Below are 23,054 nucleotides of genomic sequence, written 5' to 3'. Positions count from 1 at the left end.
ACAGAAATAGTTTGAGACCATCTTGAGTTTGTTTTAAATTAACCCTGATTAGCCTTTTTGCTTTTTCTGAATTTACTCTCATTCCACCTGACTGCCTGTGATCATATCTCCAGTAATGGTACTCCAGCTTTCCAATATGGACAGCTACACATTGTCTGAGCTCGAGGAGTTTTGCCAGGAAAGGGGACTTGCAATGAAAAAGGTCACCAAAATGTTGGTGCTTCACATGCTCTGAGGGCCTAGACGGAGGCTCACCAGTTGTTGACCATATCAGGGACCAGGATGACGAAAACGAGATGGAGAGGCTTGTGCTTCACCCTGACATGAATTGTGATTGCTGCTTAAGTAGAGTTTCATACCCTTCAGCCAGCAATCCAATTTCCTTCAGTGACATTATCCATACAACATGAATCCTCTGGCAGTTGCAGAGAATGCCTCTGGAATCTTGTTGTGTTTCTGTAGCTCAAACAGGAGGTCAACCAACTGAACCATGGAGTCACTTCAGGGATCCTGGGTTCAAGTCAAGCAGGTTCAGTCTTCCTTCTTCAGACAGCACGGCAGGCATAATGAATCTTCTTAGGTCCATCAGTGTTCAGATGAGAGTTTCTGAGGGGGCCACTTTTATACTGAGTACTAGCCTTATGTAGGGGTCACTCTCTTTGCCTACCCATAAACTGGTTCTGATAGGTTCTTCCGCTTCCCTTGGGTTAGGCTCCAATCTTTAAGGGTCACAAAGGGCAGGCATGCCCGGGTGTGAGCTGTATAGGATGGGCAGCTTTAGAAGTCAGGACGGAGATGAGCACAGCCCTCAGGTATGCTTTGAAGCTCAGGTATCGATTGAAGAGGAACACCATCCACCACACCCAGGGCCTGGTGTAGCCTGTCTGGAGGGAACACACATCACACCACAGGAGTGCCATTAATAGGCATGTGCCCCTATTTTGAGGTTTGCAAAGGATTCTGGGTAACAGAACCTGGGGAGAGCCCCACAAGTCACCCCATCCTGTATTCCCCTAGGTGTCTAGTTTTCACAAATGCACAGGTTTGGTAGGTTTCCTTAGGTGCTGGCTGAGCTACAGATTAAGATCCACAGCTAGGCACTTTCCAAAAAATATCAGATTTAAATGTAAATATGTGATGTGACCATGTTGCGGTTCCGGGTTGGGCATTAAGCCTACCCATGCAAGTGAGGTACCATTTTTATTGGGAGACTTGGGGGAACACAGAAGAGCATAAGAAGTGTTATTGTCCCTTGTCTTCCTCTACATTTATTCCATCCAATGTAAGACAGTGTGTAAAAAAGACTTCTATTTGAGAAATGCCCCGTAATTCACATGCTAATAGGGGCACTCCAGAATTCAGAGATGTGCAAATAACTACTGCTTCTAAACACCTTGTCTTGTGCCCATTTTGGAAATACAAAGTTTTTCTTGATACCTATTTTTCACTCTTTATATTTCACCAAATGAATTGCTTTATAACCAGTATGAATGAAAACCCATTGCAAGGTGCTGCTCATTTTTGGCTCTGAGTACCTAGGGTTCTTGATGAACCTACAAGCCCTAAGAGTCTTGCAGACGTAACTCTATATTGCTTTAAAAAATCTGACATCGCAGTAAAAGTTACATAGTAAAACGTGAAGAAAAATTGCAGTTTTTTTCACCTCAATTTCAATAATTGTTTATTTCAGCTGTTATTTTCTGTAGGAAAACCTTGTAAGATCTACACAAATGACCCCTTGTTGAATTTAGAATTTTGTCCACTTTTCAGAAATGTTTTGCTGTCCGGTGTCCAGCATTGGTTTCACACCCATTTCTGTCACTAACTGGAAGGAGGCTAAAAGCACAAAAAATAGTAAAAATGGGTTTGTCCCAGTAAAATGCCTAAATTGTGTTGAAAAATTTGGTTTTCTGATTCAAGTCTGCCTGTTCCTGAAATCTGGGAAGATGGTGATTAACGCACTGAAAACCCTTTGTTGGTGCCATTTTCAGGGGAAAAAAACACAAGCCTTCTTCAGCAGCCCTTTTTTCCCATTTTGTTAAAAAAAACTACATTTTACTATATTTTGGCTAATTTATTGATCTCCTTCAGGGGTACCCACAAACTCTGGGTACCTATAAAATCCCTATGATGTTGGAAAAGAAGGACACAAATTTGGCATGGGTAGCTTATGTGGACAAAAAGTTATGAGGGTCTAAGCGCAAACAGCCCCAAATAGCCGAAAAAAGAGGCCTTTTCCTGAGGGGGATAAGGCCTGGCAGCGAAGGGGTTAAAAAACAAAAGACGAGAGGCATCTTGCAAAGCAGGAACCGTTCTTTTAATCAAACAATATGGCCAGGAGAACAGTTACAGAAATGGGGGACTGTCTCAACATACAGTTCTTTTGAGCTGTTTTTTTATATAATTCTCTGGGTACCATAAAACAATTAAAACATTCCTTTTTGGGGTGAAGAATGTGACCGGTTTTCTACAAGTCATAAATATGGTCCTGATAACATATTCAGGTGGGCCTCACCCTTCCATGGAAACAATCCGGGCCAGTGAGTATGTGTCCAGATGTCCAGACTGAGAGGTGTGTGGTCACTGCATGTTACTGTGCATGCTGTATTCTGATTAGCTAAGAGTTCCTAACTTTGGGGCAGATTTAAGAAAAGTGGCACTTAACACAGTGCAGCAACACTTTTCTTGTGCCCCTTAGCATCCCCTACAGCCACCATATGTGTGCCGTATTTAAAATACCATGCACCATGATCTGGGCCATTGTGCGCCATCTGACTTTATGATGTGTCGGATGATGTGCGCACCCCTCTGCCCATGTATGTTTTATTCGGGGCAATTTCCTCAGAACATTATGGTGTCGCTGTGCCTGTGAGGCTGCTCTAGGATTCATGTTCGCATGTTGGTCTGCCACCTATATGGCACCCAACCTATGTCCTGTGAATCTGTATCCTCTGGCCTAGGTGTTAGAGCCTGTCTGACCTACTTTTGAGCCGGGGTCAATGGAGAGTTCATGACGGAGGAATCTAACAGTGGTGATGCAGCTTTGTTCTTATATGTAAATGTATTGTTGTGTGCTTCAGCATTGATTATTCCAATATTAACATCCTAAACCGGCTTGACCAGATATCCAGAGCTGTCTAAGTTAAGTCTAATTGTTTTGTACCAAGCTGCCAGAGGGTTAAACTCAAGGTAATTTGGGTTTGCTTGTGTTTCACCCTGACAAGAATAATCAATGCTGAAGCACACAATGATACATTGCTGCCTGAAGGGGGTTTTGCTCCCTCAACGAGAAACCCAATAGCCAACATTGGTGTTCAGCAGTAAGATAAGAACTTGTGTTTGTGCAGTACCATACAATGATTTAGTGCTACAGGAAAATCTCACAGAAATAATTTGAGACCATCTTGAGTTTGTTTTAAATTAACCCTGATTAGCCTTTTTGCTTTTTCTGAATTTACTCTCATTCCACCTGACTGCCTGTGATCATACCTCCAGTAATGGTACTCCAGCTTTCCAATATGAACAGCTACACATTGTCCGAGCTCGAGGAGTTTTGCCAGGAAAGGGGACTTGCAATGAAAAAGGTCACCAAAATGTTGGTGCTTCACATGCTCTGAGGGCCTAGACGGAGGCTCACCAGTTGTTGACCACATCAGGGACCAGGATGACGAAAACGAGATGGAGAGGCTTGTGCTTCACCCTGACATGAATTGTGATTGCTGCTTAAGTAGAGTTTCAGACCCTTCAACCAGCAATCCAATTTCCTTCAGTGACATTATCCATACAACATGAATCCTCTGGCAGTTGCAGAGAATGCCTCTGGAATCTTGTTGTGTTTCTGTAGCTCAAACAGGAGGCCAACCAACTGAACCTTGGAGTCACTTCAGGGATCCTGGGTTCAAGTCAAGCAGGTTCCGTCTTCCTTCTTCAGACAGCACGGCAGGCATAATGAATCTTCTTAGGTCCATCAGTGTTCAGATGAGAGTTTCTGAGGGGGCCACTTTTATACTGAGTACTAGCCTGTATGTAGGGGTCACTCTCTTTGCCTACCCATAAACTGGTTCTGATAGGTTCTTCCGCTTCCCTTGGGTTAGGCTCCAATCTTTAAGGGTCACAAAGGGCAGGCATGCCCGGGTGTGAGCTGCATAGGATGGGCAGCTTTAGAAGTCAGGACGGAGATGAGCACAGCCCTCAGGTATGCTTTGAAGCTCAGGTATCGATTGAAGAGGAACACCATCCACCACACCCAGGGCCTGTTGTAGCCTGTCTGGAGGGAACACACATCACACCACAGGAGTGCCATTAATAGGCATGTGCCCCTGGACACTGGCAGAAAGTGACATTTTGTTAAGGCAGGAAAATGTCAACTGTCCAGAAGTAGTACTTTCAGAGTACTAATTTCAAACCTACAATAAGATGGTATTTTAAATCACAATTCAAATGAATGGTGGAATGTGCATTCATCTTCTTTTAAACTGAAGTTATCACCTATTTTTTTGTAATAAGGTAACTTAGGGCCAGATGTATCAAGCCTTTTTGCATTCGCAAACGGTGCGAATGCCTGTTTGCAAATGCAAAAATGCCTTTCAGTATTTATGAAAGGCATTTGCAACGCAAATTTAAGGAAGCACTAAAATAGCGATTCATTAAATTTGCGAGCCTGTTTAGAGAATCGCAAATTGCGATTTTTCTAAATAAGAAATCGCAAATAAGGAATCCTTATTTGCGATTTCTAAATGACATGTAACAAGCAATTCCTTAATGCAAAATGGGCATTAAGGAATCGCTATTACCACCAAGTTGAACTTGGTGGTAACCATGTGCAAGTTTAAAAAATGCATTAAAAATGCATTTTTAAAATTGACATGTAACGCACACATGCCCCTTTGGCATGTGTGCACCTTACATGTCCTTAAAAAACTTCTTGGGGTGCAGCAGAGGGGGCCTTAGGCCCCCAGCACCCTGGGGTTTGCATTTCCCAAATATGCAAATTCCAGTTAGGAATTCACAATTTGGGAAATGCAAAATATTCGCAAATATGGGCCTACAGGCCCATAGGTATGAATGGGGCCAGTATCGCAATTTGCGATTAGGTAATAGCATTTGCGATTTTTAAGAAATCGCTATTACCGAATCGCAAATATGATACATTGCATGTTGCGAATCAGAAATAGCGATTTCTTAAAAGTCGCTATTTCCGAATCGCAAATGCCTTTTTTGTTACATCTGGCCCTTAGTGTTGGCCTCTGGGAGAGGTAAACTTGCTACAGTAAAAAAAATACTGTGGGAGTTTTTCACTGGTGGAACATGTAAAACCTAAGTACACATCCATCTTTAGGGTGTATCTTAAGGTTGACTTTTAAGTATTGAAAAGGAATGTTTAGGCCCTGCAGAAGGGTTATTTTGCCAGGTGAAAATGACAGTTTAAAACTGCACTACAGACTGCACTGGCAGGCCTGAGATATGTTTTAAGGTCTACTTTAGTGGGTGGCACAAACAGTGCTACACCCTACTACTAGTTTTTAATTTGCTGGCCCTCAGTACAGGTAGTAGTGTAAATAAAGAGATCTATAAGTAAAATAAGTGTGCCACTTTTACCATGTTTAAAGGAGAGAGCACAAGCAGCTTACCACAGGTTAGCAGGAATAAAGTGCACAGAGCCCTAATGCCCAAAACCACGGTAGTGAAGGCAAAATGTCTAAGAGAATACCACGCCAAAAGTGGTCGGGACTAACAGCTGCTCTGTTCCCCCCATGTCAGTGATATACTAAGTGAAGAGAACTGAAAGTGACAGAAGCCATCTTGAAATTATAAACAAGCAAGATTTTGGAAGTATTTTAATTTGAATTAGCTTTAATCAATTACGGCATGTTAGTTTCTTCTGTTATTAAATCTCAGGCTCCGAAAGCTAAATTCTGCTACTAGTTTAGCATACTTGGTTAGCAAACTATATTGATTTTACACTAAAATGAATTGGGGTTAGCTGATTGTTAGAAATGGGGTCTCTAGTTGCCAGAGGTATTACTTTGTTCAAATAGGGACCACAATCCTAGTAAGGGTAAGTCACACACAATCCAAATTATTCTGATTATTCTGTGCCCACCCTCTGTTATCTTGGCACCGAGCAGTCAGGCTTAACATAGAAGGCAATGTGTAAAGTATGTGTGCAATAAATCATATAGTAACACAGTGAAAACACCACAATTATACACCACACAGGTTAAGATAAATATAAGATATTTATATAGTTAAATTAAGGACAAAACTATAATGATTCAATAAGCAGAAGATGAGATGTCACTTTTGCAAGATAAAAGAGCCTTAAATCTTAGAAATCAACAGTTGTCTTTTGGTGTCACAAAGTACCTGGTTTGCGTAAAAAAAATAACAAGCACGGAGACTGCAGAGGAGGAGATGCACATAAAAATAGGGTGTGCGTTGGAATTTCCGGTGCAGCACAGACGTTGTGTTGTTTCTTTCCACGTTGCAAAGGGCTTTGCATGGAAATCCTGGTTATGTGGGACGAAGTCGCAGGTGCTGCGTCAATCCGGTAGGCGATGCCTCGAATTTTCTGTCGCAAGGCAGGCACTGCATCAATTCTTCACTCGGGAAGTCGGGCTGCGTTGTTTTGGTTCGGCTGTGAGTTGATCCGGTAGGCTGTGCATCGCGTTTCTGGCCGCAAGGATCAATTCTTCACTAGGGAAGTCAGGCTGCATCATTCCGGTTTGGCTGTGTGGCAATTTTCTCATCACAATGCAGGCTGTGTGTCATTTTCAGCATGCCGTGCATCGATTTTTGGCACACAAGGAGATCCTTGAAGAGATAAAGGGGGTCACTACAACCTCGGCGGTCTGCATGGCAGACCGCCGAGGTTGCGGGCGCCAGTGTACCGCCATTGCTGGCGGTATGGCTGGCTCCCTATTTTGACATTTCCGCTGGGCCAGCGGACGGTAACAGAGTTACCGTCCACTGGCCCAGCGGAAAAGTCACATCAACATTGCCGCTGGCTCGTAATTGAGCCGGCGGCAATGCAGATGTGCAGCGGGTGCAGTAGCACTCGTCGCGCATTTCACTGCCCGAAATTCGGGCAGTGAAATGCACGACGGGGATCTGCCTGGGGGCCCCTGCACTGTCCATGCCAAGTGCATGGGCTGTGCAGGGGCCCCCAGGGGCCCCCTGAGTCCCCTTACCGCCAGCCTCTTCCTGGCAGTGCAAACCGCCAGAAACAGGCTGGCGGTAGGGGAGTCATAACCCCAGGGCAGAGCTGCTTGCAGCGCTGCCCTGGCGGATTATCACCGCCGGGGCTAAAATGGCGGTATACCCCCGGCCCCGGCGGTGCGACCGCGGCACTACCGGCGCAGTCAAAATACGCCGGGAGGCACCGCCAGCCTGTTGGCGGTGCTCCCGTCGTTTTGGCCCTGGTGATCAAAGACCGCCAGGGTCATAATGACCCCCAAAGTCTTTTTGGCCCTGAGACATTCAGAAAACAGGAGGTAAGCTCAATCCAAGCCTTTGGAGAGCACTTCTCAGCAGAGTCAGAGGGCAACAGGACAGCAGGGCAACAGCAGGGCAGCAGTCCTTCTCAGCAAAGCAGTCCAGTTAAGTCCTTTGGGCAGCCAGGCAGGTCATCTTGACAGGTTGCAGGTTCAGGTCCAGAAGTGTCTGAGTTGGTGGGGTCAGAGACCCAGTTTATATACCCAAAAATGCCATTTCAAGTGGGGGAGACTTCAAAGAGTGGTTTTGAATTGCACAAGGTCCCCTTTCAGTACAGGTCTGTCTGCCAGAGTCCCAGTAGGGGGTTTGGCAGTCCATTGTGGGAGGGCAGGCCACTAGCCTTTGAAATATGTGTCAGGACCTCTACCCTCCCAGCCCAGGAAGACCCATTCAGTATGCAGATAAGTGCAGGTGTGACTGAGCATCCTGTGTTTGTGGTTGTCTGGGTGAAATGCACAAGGGAGCTGTCAACCAGCCCAGCCCAGACGTGAATTGGAGACAGGCTGTAAGGCACAGATGGATTTTAAATGCAGAGAAATGCTCACTTTCTAAAAGTGGCATTTCTAAAATAGTAATATAAAATCCAACCTCACCAATAAGCAGGATTTTCAATTACCATTCTGGCCATACTAAACATGACCTGATTACCCCTTTCTAATCAGAATCTACCAGTCAAAAAGTATATGAGGGTAGCCCTAATGCTATCCTATGAAAAGAGCAGGCCTCACAGTAGTGGAAAACGAATTTCGGGGTTTCCTACTACCAGGACATATAGAACTCACATGTACACGTCCTGCCTTTTACCTACATAGCACCCTGCCCTATCGGTTACCTAGGGCCTGCCTGAGGGGTGTCTTGTATGTAGAAAAAGGGGTGTTTAAGGCTTGGCACGTGCTTTTAAATGCCAAGTCGAAGTGGCAGTGAGACTGCATACACAAGCCTTGCAATGACAGGCCTGAGACATGGTTAAGGGGCTACTTATGTGGGTGGCACAACCAGTGCTGCAGGTCCACTGGTAGCATTCAATTTACAGGCCGTGGCCACCTGTAGTGCACTTTACTAGGGGCTTACAAGTAAATCAAATATGCCAATTGGGAGTGAACCAATGTTACCATGTTTAAGGGAGTGAGCATATGCACTTTAGCACTGGTTAGCAGTGGTAAAGTGTGCAAAGTCCTAAAACCAGCAAAAACAGTGTCAGAAAAGTGGAGAGAAGCAGGCAAAAAGGTTGAGGAGGACCACCCTAAGGCTGTCAGGTCTAACACTGATACTATTGACAACATATCTAAAACGAATTAAGAAGTGTTTGAAATGCATTTTCAGTCTGGACTTGAAGCACTGAATCATAACTACAAAGCATGATTGTAATGAATAACCGACTTAATTTTGGAACAAAACTGTACCAAGCACTGGTGGCTATATCAATTAAAGTGAGCTGTGGGGGTGCTAGGTTAAGGCACAGTCCCTATGAGTGTCTCTGTTAAATTTAGTTTGACACACAAGTCCAGAGTGCTGAACTGGCATGGGGGATTGAGACAGGCCCAGGCACAGATCAGAGGCTTGTCGTCTTGTAGCCCCATCAGCCAAATGTCTGTTTGCCCCTTCCTCTGTTTCTGTCCATCCGTAGCTCCGCCAATAGATCTCTGCCACTGCACCCAACCCCCTAGTTCATCCGTCTTCTCCATTTTATTCTGTCTTTTTTTCTCCGATGCCCTGTCTCTTGGCATGGCAGTGTTTTTGGATGACAGCATAGTTATGACTCCATGGATGCTCGGTTGCATTGACCACTCCCATGTCTCTTTTCAGAGATTATAGGCTAGGTATTACAAATACCCGCAGAAATATCTGAATAAATAAAACGAGAACAGAACGTGATAGTGGCACTTCCACATGCGAAAATACACCAAAGATGCAGTTGTGTTCGGGATCTAAATTTGAATTGGTAGCTATAACCTACCATTTTCACTGCCACAAAATGTGCATCTGTTCGGCCTGCGCCAAGCGAGGCTGCCACTCGTTTACCGTGATCGTACAAGCGTTTAGCAGAAGGGCTGTGTTAGAAATGGGGTCTTTGGTTGACAGTCTGGTTACCCCCTGTTCAAGCAAGGACCCTCACTCTAGTTAGGATAAAAGAGAATCACCCTCAGCTAGCCCCTGCTTACCCCCTTGGTAGCTTGGCAGAGCAGTAGGCTTAACCTCAGAGTGCTAGGTGTAAAGTATTTGTACCAACACACACAGTAACTTAATGAAAACACTACAAAATGACACAACACCAGTTTAGAAAAATAGGAAATATTTATCTAGACAAAACAAGACCAAAACGACAAAAATCCAACATACACAAGTCAAGTTATGATTTTTTAAAGGTTTAAAATAAAAAGAGTCTTTAGGTAGTTGTAACACCACACTAGCGCTGCTAGCGTGAAAATGTACCTGGTTTGCGTCAAAAATAACCCCGCACGGGCGGTGTGCGTCGAAAGTAACCCTGCACGGCTGTGTGCGTCGAAAACAACTCGGCACGGCGGTGCGCGTTGAAAAAGCCAGCCACACGACGATCCGAAAGTCCCGCGGCGCAGGGTGCGATCTCTCAGCCTCCGTCAGCGATGCTGCGCGTCGTTTCTCCTGCTCCGGGCGTCGGTTTTTCGGTCGCGTTTCCTGCGGCGTCGTTTCTCAGCTGCGGAACCGGCGTCGCGTCGTTTTCTCAGCCGCGATCGGATTCGCGTCGATCTTTTCTCCGCACGGCGCTCGGTGCGTGTATTTTTGTCCTTAGGCTGCCAGCCTCTCCTTTCAGGGTCCCAGGAACTGGAAGGGCACCACAGAGCAGAGTAGGGGGTCTCTCCAGAGACTCCAGGTGCTGGCAGGAAGAAGTCTTTGCTATCCCTGAGACTTCAACAACAGGAGGCAAGCTCTACATCAAGCCCTTGGAGATTTCTTCTTCAAGATGGAAGGCACACAAAGTCCAGTCTTTGCCCTCTTACTCTGGCAGAAGCAGCACTGCAGGAAAGCTCCACAAAGCACAGTCACAGGCAGGGCAGCACGTTTTCCTCAGCTATCAGCTCTTCTCCAGGCAGAGGTTCCTCTTGGTTCCAGAAGTGTTTCTAAAGTTTGTAAGTTTGGGTGCCCTTCTTATACCCATTTTAGTCTTTGAAGTCACCTTTCTTCAAAGGGGACTCACACCTTCTTGTGAAATCCTGCCTTGCCCAGGCAAGGCCTCAGACACACACCAGGGGGCTGGAGACAGCATTGTCAGAGGCAGGCACAGTCCTTTCAGATGAGAGTGACCACTCCACCCCTCCCTCCTAGCAGAGATGGCTAATCAGGAAATGCAGATCACCCCCCAGCTCCCTTTGTGTCACTGTCTGGTGTGAGGTGAAAAACAACCCAACTGTCAAACTGACCCAGACAGGGAATCCACAAACAAGGCAGAGTCACAGAATGGTTTAAGCAAGAAAATGCTCACTTTCTAAAAGTGGCATTTCCAAACTCACAATCTTAAAATCAACTTTACTAAAAGATGTATTTTTAAATTGTGAGTTCAGGGATCCCAAACTCCACCTGTCCATCTACTCTCTAGGGGAATCTACACTTTAATCATATTTAAAGGTAGCCCCCATATTATCCTATGAGAGAGAGACAGACCTTGCAACAGTGAAAACGAAATTGGCAGTATTTCACTGTCAGGACATATAAACCACATTACTATATGTCCTACCTTATCCATACACTGCACCCTGCCCTTGGGGCTACCTAGGGCCTACCTTAGGGGTGCCTTACATGTAAGGAAAGGGAAGGTTTAGGCCTGGCAAGTGGGTACACTTGCCAAGTCGAATTTACAGTGTAAGAATACACATACAGACACTGCAGTGGCAGGTCTGAGACATGATTACAGAGCTACTTATGTGGGTGGCACAACCAGTGCTGCAGGCCCACTAGTAGCATTTGATTTACAGGCCCTGGCACCTCTAGTGCACCTTACTAGGGACTTACTAGTAATTCAAATATGCCAATCATGGATAAACCACTTACATACAATTTAAACAGGAGAGCATATGCACTTTAGCACTGGTTAGCAGTGGTAAAGTGCTCAGAGTTGAAAAGCCAACAGCGACAGGTCAGAAAAATATAGGAGGCAGGAGGCAAAAAAGTCTGGGGATGACCCTGCATAAGCAAAAGTCCAACACGACCCCCTACCAGCCTAAAGCCAGGGGAGAACAATCAATACCTTGATGGACTTCCCTGATTGGGGCGATAGAACAGGGACCCAGGCCCACAACAGCAGGGGCATGTTCCAGTTCTACGCCTTCCTGACTCCAGTTGGATCCCTCTGTCCATACTCTCAGGGCCCACTAAGCTAACCCATGGGGAACCCTTCTCCACATCTACAGACACCATCTGTGCAACACCTAACTTTACTTTGTTCACAGATGTATTGCAATGGGCAGATAGTACCACCAGGGCCAACACAGTGGTGTTGCCCACTCCACCCCCGGGGTGTGACTCTCGTCCTCCCCCCCCCAGGGGCAACTCTGTCCACCAGGACAGCAAGCCACAGTGGCCCCAGACAACTGTCAGGGATGAGAGCCCGACCTCAGGCCTCTCTAACCACTGTGACTGTGGAGAGTGGGGGGTGGTAGCCCCAGGTGCCTGGCACCCTTTGACCACTCTCTCTTCCACCAGGTCAGGGATGACAACCTGACCCTGGTCCTCACCTCTGGGGCTCTGTACCCTCCCTGCAGAAGCGGCACCCCCAGAGTCCAAAACTGTCAGGGTGCTTGTAGAAGCAGTCCTGCACAATTCTTCCATCAGTGCAGGGATGTTAACCTGCAACTGATCCTCCAACCTGGGGTCTGTACCTTCAGGTTGGACCAGGGCCAGGGGTGAGGCTTCCCTCCCCCTGCCCTCTCTTCTGGGGTCCTGAACCACCCAACTAGGAGCGGCCCCCCCAGAAGACAACATGGTAGGGGTACTGTTAGCAGTAGCCCCTTCCTCCAGGTCAGGGGGGACACCCTTAACCTGGCCTCCCAATCCAGGGTCTGTACCCACAGACTGGATCACTGCCTGGCAACCCAGGACTTCCTGGGGGGCATACCTACCCCCTACCAGGTCAGAGTTTACCCTCTGAACCTGGTCATCCAACCCAGGGTCACCACCCTGCGGTTGAACCACTGCCTGGCACACCAGGACTTCCTTGGGAGCACACCTACCCCCTATCAGGTCAGAGTTTACCCCCTGAACCTGATCATTCAACCCAGAGTCACCACCCTGCGGTTGAACCATTGCCTGGCACACCAGGACTTCCAGGGGAGCACACCTACCCCCTACCAGATCAGAGCTTACCCCCTGAATCTGGCAATCCAACCCAGAGTCACTACCCTGCGGTTGAACCACTGCCTGGCGCACCAGGACTTCCTTGGGAGCACACGTACTCCCCATCAGGTCAGAGTTTACCCCCTGAACCTGATCATTCAACCCAGAGTCACCATCCTGCGGTTGAATCATTGCCTGGCGCACCAGGACTTCCTGGGGGGCACACCTTCCCCCCAGCCCAGAAATGGTCTCACCAAGGTCATTCCTGGGGGGCTCTGCACTCAGAGCTGACCCCTGACCCTCCAGGTTCTCCACTGGGGTCCGCAACCCCCTCTCAACCCTCTGTCTGGACTTCTGCAACCCCTCACTAGGAGTGGTACTGCCAGACACCAGAACTGGTGGGACGCTGGCTATAGCCGCCCCCCCAAGTTCTCCTGACACTGTGGGGTCTCCCTCAACAGATGGCCCTATGGTACAGGCTAGGCTCCCCTCCTGGGGTTCCCGCAGGGAACCCTCCAGGACCTGGGACCGGATCTCGGGCACCTTGGGCCTCAACCCATCCCCATTCCCTCTCCTCTGAGACTGGACATGGGGTCCCTCACCCATCCCACTACACTGGGACCTACCTGGGACACTACAATCCTTCCCTACCTCACTTGGTTGGGAACTACCTAGACCACTCCTCTCAGGAGCACCCCCAAATGCCTCTTCAGACTCTCTGGTACTCACCCAGAAGTCTGCCTCCATTGTAAGCTCCCTGGGGTCAGAGAACTCACACTCCACCTGGTGTTGGCATAGCTCTGGAAAATAAGGACTAGACATATGCTCTCCAGCAATTACATTACTCAGCCCCTCACATGAATTAACCAAAGTACCCTTCACCCAACCATCCAGTGACTCTGCTTTGACAAAGCACCCCACATCACCCTCCTGAGACTGGTGAGACAGTACCTGACTGTCCCTGACACTCAACCCACACTCTTCTGGGATGTTTTCACACTCCATAACCAGGACTTCTACCTGGGGGGAACCCCTCTCCCTGTCACTCTCAACTAGAGTCAGTAGAGTGTCCCTCCCACCAGTAGGAATATGACTCCCCATGCCAGTTCCCCAATCCACCTCAGGGACCTTGTGCATCACTGGAGCTACCTCATACCCCTGAACCTCCTGGCGTGTGTTAACTCCCTCCTTCAAGTAGGGCACCACATCTCTGGGCATGTGCACTTCTTCAGCAGTACTGGATACAAGATTTTTGCTGCCACCATCTGAACTGGACTCAGCCCTCATGGCCTCCAGCTTCAGCTCTTCACAGCTCAGCTCTTGAGCTGCAATCCTTTCTTTTTCCAGGACTAAGGCTCTCTCCTCCTCAGCCCTCTCAAGCTCTGCATCTAGCTCTTCCAGACTCCGGATTCGAGCTAGGAGCCACTCATCTCTTTCTGTTCCCTCCTCTTCGGAGTAGTCATCCTCCTCAGACTCATTTGGTGGTGTTGCCTGACAACGTTTCAATTCATACTGAAACAGGGCTGACTCAAGATCCTCCCTTCTGGATTTCTTGTTCACAGCCAGTCCCCTTTCCATGCAAAATGCTTTAAGCTGCCACTTTTTATACATAAATAGGTGCCAGAAATTGACTTCCATTCTGCAAAGGCTTCACAACCAAAAAACAAAGTCCAAAAATATTATCAATACTTCCAGGAGGACATCAGAGAACAAAAAGCAGAATCACAAGACAAGTAGTATGTGGTCACGTAGTGGTCTGAGATCAAAACAGTAGTGTACACTTAATTACTGTATGTCAAGTACAAATACAAGTCCAAATCCCGACCGCTGGTCACCAATGTTAGAAATGGGGTCTTTGGTTGACAGTCTGGTTACCCCCTGTTCAAGCAAGGACCCTCACTCTAGTTAGGATAAAAGAGAATCACCCTCAGCTAACCCCTGCTTACCCCCTTGGTAGCTTGGCAGAGCAGTAGGCTTAACCTCAGAGTGCTAGGTGTAAAGTATTTGTACCAACACACACAGTAACTTAATGAAAACACTACAAAATGACACAACACCAGTTTAGAAAAATAGGAAATATTTATCTAGACAAAACAAGACCAAAACGACAAAAATCCAACATACACAAGTCAAGTTATGATTTTTTAAAGGTTTAAAATAAAAAGAGTCTTTAGGTAGTTGTAACACCACACTAGCGCTGCTAGCGTGAAAATGTACCTGGTTTGCGTCAAAAATAACCCCGCACGGGCGGTGTGCGTCGAAAGTAACCCTGCACGGCTGTGTGCGTCGAAAACAACTCGGCACGGCGGTGCGCGTTGAAAAAGCCAGCCACACGACGATCCGAAAGTCCCGCGGCGCAGGGTGCGATCTCTCAGCCTCCGTCAGCGATGCTGCGCGTCGTTTCTCCTGCTCCGGGCGTCGGTTTTTCGGTCGCGTTTCCTGCGGCGTCGTTTCTCAGCTGCGGAACCGGCGTCACGTCGTTTTCTCAGCCGCAATCGGATTCGCGTCGATCTTTTCTCCGCACGGCGCTCGGTGCGTGTATTTTTGTCCTTAGGCTGCCAGCCTCTCCTTTCAGGGTCCCAGGAACTGGAAGGGCACCACAGAGCAGAGTAGGGGGTCTCTCCAGAGACTCCAGGTGCTGGCAGGAAGAAGTCTTTGCTATCCCTGAGACTTCAACAACAGGAGGCAAGCTCTACATCAAGCCCTTGGAGATTTCTTCTTCAAGATGGAAGGCACACAAAGTCCAGTCTTTGCCCTCTTACTCTGGCAGAAGCAGCACTGCAGGAAAGCTCCACAAAGCACAGTCACAGGCAGGGCAGCACGTTTTCCTCAGCTATCAGCTCTTCTCCAGGCAGAGGTTCCTCTTGGTTCCAGAAGTGTTTCTAAAGTTTGTAAGTTTGGGTGCCCTTCTTATACCCATTTTAGTCTTTGAAGTCACCTTTCTTCAAAGGGGACTCACACCTTCTTGTGAAATCCTGCCTTGCCCAGGCAAGGCCTCAGACACACACCAGGGGGCTGGAGACAGCATTGTCAGAGGCAGGCACAGTCCTTTCAGATGAGAGTGACCACTCCACCCCTCCCTCCTAGCAGAGATGGCTAATCAGGAAATGCAGATCACCCCCCAGCTCCCTTTGTGTCACTGTCTGGTGTGAGGTGAAAAACAACCCAACTGTCAAACTGACCCAGACAGGGAATCCACAAACAAGGCAGAGTCACAGAATGGTTTAAGCAAGAAAATGCTCACTTTCTAAAAGTGGCATTTCCAAACTCACAATCTTAAAATCAACTTTACTAAAAGATGTATTTTTAAATTGTGAGTTCAGGGATCCCAAACTCCACCTGTCCATCTACTCTCTAGGGGAATCTACACTTTAATCATATTTAAAGGTAGCCCCCATATTATCCTATGAGAGAGAGACAGACCTTGCAACAGTGAAAACGAAATTGGCAGTATTTCACTGTCAGGACATATAAACCACATTACTATATGTCCTACCTTATCCATACACTGCACCCTGCCCTTGGGGCTACCTAGGGCCTACCTTAGGGGTGCCTTACATGTAAGGAAAGGGAAGGTTTAGGCCTGGCAAGTGGGTACACTTGCCAAGTCGAATTTACAGTGTAAGAATACACATACAGACACTGCAGTGGCAGGTCTGAGACATGATTACAGAGCTACTTATGTGGGTGGCACAACCAGTGCTGCAGGCCCACTAGTAGCATTTGATTTACAGGCCCTGGCACCTCTAGTGCACCTTACTAGGGACTTACTAGTAATTCAAATATGCCAATCATGGATAAACCACTTACATACAATTTAAACAGGAGAGCATATGCACTTTAGCACTGGTTAGCAGTGGTAAAGTGCTCAGAGTTGAAAAGCCAACAGCGACAGGTCAGAAAAATATAGGAGGCAGGAGGCAAAAAAGTCTGGGGATGACCCTGCATAAGCAAAAGTCCAACAGGCTGCCACAGTTCTAAAAAGAGGTCTGACTTAGAAAATGAAGGAGAAGAGACAGAGCAAGAGAGAGAACAAGAGAGGGAAAGAGAGAAGCTTAAAGAGCAAGAAAGAGAGGAATGGGTAAAGAGAAATAGATGGAAAGAGAACGTGGTAGTGATGGGCAGTGAATTTGAACAGTATAGCGATCACAAAAAAATAATACAGCAAAGAGAAAAAGGCGAGAGGAGAGCTAAAAGAGAAAAGACTGACTATACTTACTCCTCTTCTTGTCCTCCACTCCTTCCCATTCTGGGTATTACACTCCTTCACTGATTGGTGAGGGTTGGTGTCGCAAAGGGAGATACTGCACACCAGTCCAATTCACAGCAGCTTAAAACTCCCTTGCTGACATACTGCAGTGTATATGTTCACAGCAAGCAGCATATGACCGGAGGTCACAGACACATAAGTTGAGTCTCATGTCCATGCAGATGGGGAATGTAATACCTGTTTGGATGTATATTGCCGTTTCAATCACAACTATAGCTATTTTGGCATGTGTATCATTTTGCTGAATGGTTCTAATTCTTTTTTTCAGTTTCTTTGATTGATGTTACGGTTCATTGTCCTTAACTGTGATTGTACCCTAAAGACAGAAAATGCTAATAAAGTTTGTTTAAAGAAATGAGTTGAGTCTCATGACTATAATATCAGGTCTCTCAAGGACTGACATGCCGTTCCGCAAAAGCAGCCCCCAGAAATCTCTCCCTTACTCAACTTGTCATAGGTTTGCTTGTGGTCAGTATTGCTTGCTGACCCTACTCACTGTTGTGACGACTTGTGAAAGGGGAAGGTTTGAGGTAGCTTTGGAAAATATTGGCAAGCAGCCATAGGAAGTACAGGGATGATGCCATACACGCCTTAAAATGGGATACTGCGTCATTCCACTAGCGGGTGGTCTATCGGGCCCTCCAAGTCCTGCAGGCTAGGGTGATGCAGTGCCAGCCTGTAGGCTACTAACAATTAATTTGCCATATCAAAAAGCTGCCTGACTGCATAACTAATGTCAACGTTAGCGAGCATTACATCAGACAGGCCAAGACCCTGAGTTCTGAAAAAACAATGTGGATGGTAATTGGTTTTCTAGTTATCATCCACACAACCTGTAAAATCTGGGGAGTGGACTCTAGTAGTTGAAGAGCTGGCACAGCACGTTGTCACCCCATTTGACAATGGTAAATAGTTGCTTGTAGAAGCATAAGTGCAGGGGGGCAAAAAAAATTATCATAAGCCTGTTGCCAGTGCTAGCAAATGTTGAGGAGGCTGACTTGTCTTGATTCCATCAAATGCCTCTTTCATCCACCACCGTACACTTGCTTCGCCTACTCCTGAGTGTTCTCTTCTCTTCCATGTCCTTTCTCCTTTTCCTGCATTTCTATCTCTTGATCTAGATCAATGTCTGATGATGAAAAGTAATTTGAGATCAACAAAAATGAGTGCTTGAAGGGCCAACCTACAACCACTGGCTCAAATTAAGCACTGTTTGTTTTCAGAAACTTGCAAAATATTTCCTGATTTCGGCTGAAATGTAGCAGCATTTGTTGACACATCTAAGGTGAACGTAACGAAATGGCAGACACAAAGCAATGTAACAACCCACGTAGAACAAAACATGACACATCACATTAAAACAGAATCCAACACCACAGGTACAGTGCAAAACACTAAATTACATTGTAACAATGCAGCAAAAAATACAGAACACATCAAATGAGTTTATTACGTCAATGCAAAAACGTTTGCTGAGAAGGTGCTATAAACAGGATGCCGACTAGGTAACCCCCTCAGTTCTGGAATAAGAGTTTTCAGTGGCTCCCTTCACAGCACAGAGCTCCTCCTCAAGCAGGAAGGGCTCTCCAAGTAGAATTCAGGCTCTCTTCAGGGACCATCTGCCAGGATTAAAAAATACTTTGGAGAATGTCCTGACGTTAAAAAGTGAGGTATTAAAACATACCTAATTTGCTATTTCTTGTTTGGTTTGCCTTGAGTGTACAATCAATATTAACAAAAGCATATTATTCCTGATAATTATGAAGCAAGCTGGAGCACTGCTAAAATTATGTGTGCAAATTTCATGCAATTTGCTTTTTGCGTAACTATGCGAAATTATGGCAAAATTATGCGCATTTACAGGTAATTATAAAAAACGTACATCTTTCATTTTGCTCTGTATTTTAGCATGGAATGCGTCCTTGCACCCATTTTTGATGCAAGGACGCGTGGAAACAAAAGCACGGGGAACAATAGCCGCTCGCCTTCTATTGTTCCTGTCAGTAAATTCTCACACGTTTTTTCACTAATGCCTTCCTGAATACAATGGGATGGATGCACGTAGATTCATGTACTTGCGTCCCAGTAGTACAGACAACACTGACAAAAGCTTACCGCTTCACTCTATTTTTTTATGCTTTGCAGTCTTAAAAACGAAGAAAGAGGAAAAACACAACAATTGGCAACAATAAAAATGGCAGTATTTCAAACAAAGAGTAGCTCTAATTTACAACTATCCCTATTGGCACTGTAAGGAGAGATTTGCTGACCCTTGTCACTAAAAATAGATGGCCCCATCTCTGAAACCAAGTGGCCGCCTAATGGCAGAGATTTGTTTCAAGGAATGACACGCTTTCAACAAGCATTTGCAATGCAACGTGTCTCGCATTTCATCGAGTTAGAGCTATTAGCGTTGTGAGCTCCTAAACGGACTTTTCCTGCCACATTAAATGGAGAAAAAAAAACAAGCACGATCGCGCTGTGTAAAACACAGCACGATCACGCAACAAAATTAAGAGAAAAAGTAGTACAGAAACCATATGGAAAACATGGAGCCTGGTATGTTTCCAGTAGTTGGTTGGTGCACTCGAGGAGGGTTAAACACCATAAAAGGCATGACGGATGCATGCCTTTCACTAATGAAAGCAAGCGCATTTTAGAAGGCAGGCCCACAAACCAATGTAAGGGACTGCATGTAACATGGGCGCAGTTAGAAGCCCAAAGAGAGATTACAACAGGGGATGGAGCGCTTTGCGCTCGCCCCTAAAAAACAGATGGTCCATGCATCTTCTGGAGTCGAAATGTGTACTCAGGATTGCTTTTATAACTTAGAAGCTGTAAGGCACCAGCTAACATTGAAAGAATGTAGACCATTGGCACGTTGAAACCTCCTTTAAAGACTAGAAAGCGTTTTAGGGCCAGTAATGGCTGGTATAGATATATGATGCAACATTCCAATGTCTGTCCTCCTGTTTCATTCTGTTTATGTTAAAAGATTATTTCCCCCAGTAGCTGGAATGTTCTTCTGCCCTAGGCTATGCAAGTTGCTGAAAGCCCTTGTCACACCACCTTGGGGCTTTTAACAACCGATATAGCCCCTGGAAGTGAGTATATCAAGAATAAAAGATGAGTAACAGTGGATATGGGGGATGCTTTTCACTGAGGGGTTCTGTGTGGCATTAGAGACAACGTGAGGGAAGCCTGAACAGGGACGTAGCTTGGTCAGTAAGGTACGGGGTGTATACTTCAGATTTCCCAAAGTTAGCGCTGGCATATCTTGTGAAAATACATTATATGAGAAGCAGGAATGATGGGGGCTTATATTGTTAGGACTACTTAAAACACAATATTTTTCAAACAAAGCAACATTTTTAAGACCTTTAAACCAGAGCCAAGAGAGCGAGTGCGTGTATGTATGTCTGTGTGTATGTAAGAATCCCAGGTGAAATCCAACAGACACCTCACCATACCAGACTGAAAGAACCTGTACCCAACTATTTACTACACAATACACTTTTTAGGGGGGGTGACACCCCAAACACCCTCTGAAGCTACGCCCCTGAAGTTGAGTTGTCCATGATGGTACTCAGGCACCAAAGGGCCTTTCACAACAAGTGTAGCCTTAGGCAGAAGGGCTCTATTGCTAATAAAACATTACAACCACTGAGGGAACCACTGAGGAAAGAATCTTAGAACAGAGACAGTAAAAAAAATACCAATGCATAATAAGCCTGTTAGACTTTTCATCCTTGGCGAGTTCTCCCTTAACTTTCTGCCTCTGTTCCCCAGGTTGTTGATGTGTGCTGGACTCTGATTTTGCTATTTGTTTTACTTTGGGCACTTTACCACTACTAACCAGTGCTAAAGTGCAAGTGCTCCTTTACAAAATGTGTATGTGATTGGTGTATCCATGATTGGCATATTTGATTTACTAGTAAGTCCCTAGTAAAGTGCACTAGAGGTGCCAGGGCCTGTAAATCAAATGCTACTAGTGGGCCTGCAGCGCTGGTTGTGCCACCCACATAAGTAGCTCTGTAATCATGACTCAGACCTGCCATTGCAGTGTCTGTGTGTGCAGTTTTACCTGTAAATTCGACTTGGCAAGTGTGCCCACTTGCCAGGCCTAAACCTTCCCTTTTCTTACATGTCAGACACCCCTAAGGTTGACCCTAGGTAGCCCCAAGGGCAGGGTGCAGTGTATGGTTAAGGTAGGACATATAGAAATGTGTTTTATATGTCCTGACAGTGAAATATTGCTAAATTCGTTTTTGACTGTTGCAAGGCCTGTCCCTCTCATAGGTTAACAAGGGGGCTACCTTTAAATCTGATTAAAGTGTAGATTCCCTTTGGGAGCGGATGGACATGTGAAGTTTGGGGTGTCTGAGCTCACAATTTAAAAATACATCTTTTAGTCAAGTTGATTTTGAGATTGTGCGTTTGAAAATGCCACTTTTAGAAAGTGAGCATTTTCTTGGTTATACCATTTCTGTGACTCTGCCTGTTTGTGGATTCCCTGGCTGGGTCAGTTTGACAGTTGGGCTGGTTGCACCTCACACTAGACAGTGACACAAAGGGAGCTGGGGTGTAGCCCGCATATCCTGATGAGCCATCTGTGCTAGGAGGGAGGGGAGGAGTGGTCACTCACACCTGAAAGGACTGCGCCTGCCCTCACACAATGCAGTCTCCAACCCCCTGGTGAGTGTCTGGAGCCTGGCCTGGGAAAGGCAGGATTTCACATTCCAAGGAGACTTTACTTTGAAGTAGGCCTACTTCAAAGGAGAAACTGGGTATAAGAAGGGCACCCAAAACCACAGACTTTAGAAATACTTCTGGAACCAAGAGGAACCTCTGCCTGGAGAAGAGCTGAATAGCTGAGGAAGAAGTGCTGCCCTGCCTGTGACTGTTCTTTGTGGAGCTTTCCTGCAGTGCTGCTTCTGCCAGAGAAAGAGGGCAAAGACTGGACTTTGTGTGCCTTCCATCTTGTGAAGAAATCTCTCAAGGGCTTGATTTATAGCTTGCCTCCTGTTGTTTGAAGTCTCAGGGACAGCAAAGACTTCTCTCTGCCAGCACCTGGAGTCTCTAGATAGACTCCTGCTGTGACAAGTGGTGCCCTATCCAGTCCTTGGGCCCTTGAAAAGAAAGCTGGTGGAAATCCAAGGAAATCGACTTCGGACGACTTCGGACCGACGCCGCTGCTGAATCCGGTGACCCGGCACGTGACCTTCGCTGGAACGTGACGCTCTTCGCAGGCCCGACGCCACGGCAGCCCCGCTGAAGTCCGCGACTCCGTGGAAGTCGCCACACCATGTCGTGACCGACGCCGCTCGAAGTGCGCGGATTCAACGTTTCGCACAGATGCCGCGATCCCCGACTTCGTGCATCGGCTTGTTTTCAGTCTTCACCAAAGGTACTGTACTTGGGGGTCTACACAACTCCGTGTCCGGCGCCGCTGGTGTCGGCTTGTTGGGAACGTCTCCATCACGACGCTGTGTTAACACCTCATCGAAGCATTTTTGTTTCTAAGTGTTATTTTTGAGTTTAATCTTTAAAACTTCATAACTTGACTTGTGTATGTTGCATTTTTGTCGTTTTGGTCTTGTTTTGTTTAGATAAATATTTCCTATTTTACTAAACTGGTGTTGTGTCATTTTGTAGTGTTTTCATTAAGTTACTGTGTGTGTTGGTACAAATACTTTACACCTAGCACTCTGAAGTTAAGCCTACTGCTCTGCCAAGCTACCAAGGGGGTAAGCAGGGGTTAGCTGAGGGTGATTCTCTTTCACCCTGACTAGAGTGAGGGTTCTTGCTTGAACAGGGGGTAACCTGACTGTCAACCAAAGACCCCATTTCTAACAAAGCCCATAATTTGTACCCACATATAATTTAATGTTATTACTAGTCCTCAAAATCTGCCCCTGGTTTAAACTACAATGAATAATGGGGGTGCCATACAGAACATGGATTTGCTTCTCTGTCCCAAATG

This window comes from Pleurodeles waltl, chromosome 4_1 (genome assembly GCF_031143425.1).
Source record: "Pleurodeles waltl isolate 20211129_DDA chromosome 4_1, aPleWal1.hap1.20221129, whole genome shotgun sequence".
Taxonomy (NCBI): Eukaryota; Metazoa; Chordata; class Amphibia; order Caudata; family Salamandridae; genus Pleurodeles; species Pleurodeles waltl.
This window is presented reverse-complemented; position numbering follows the sequence as displayed.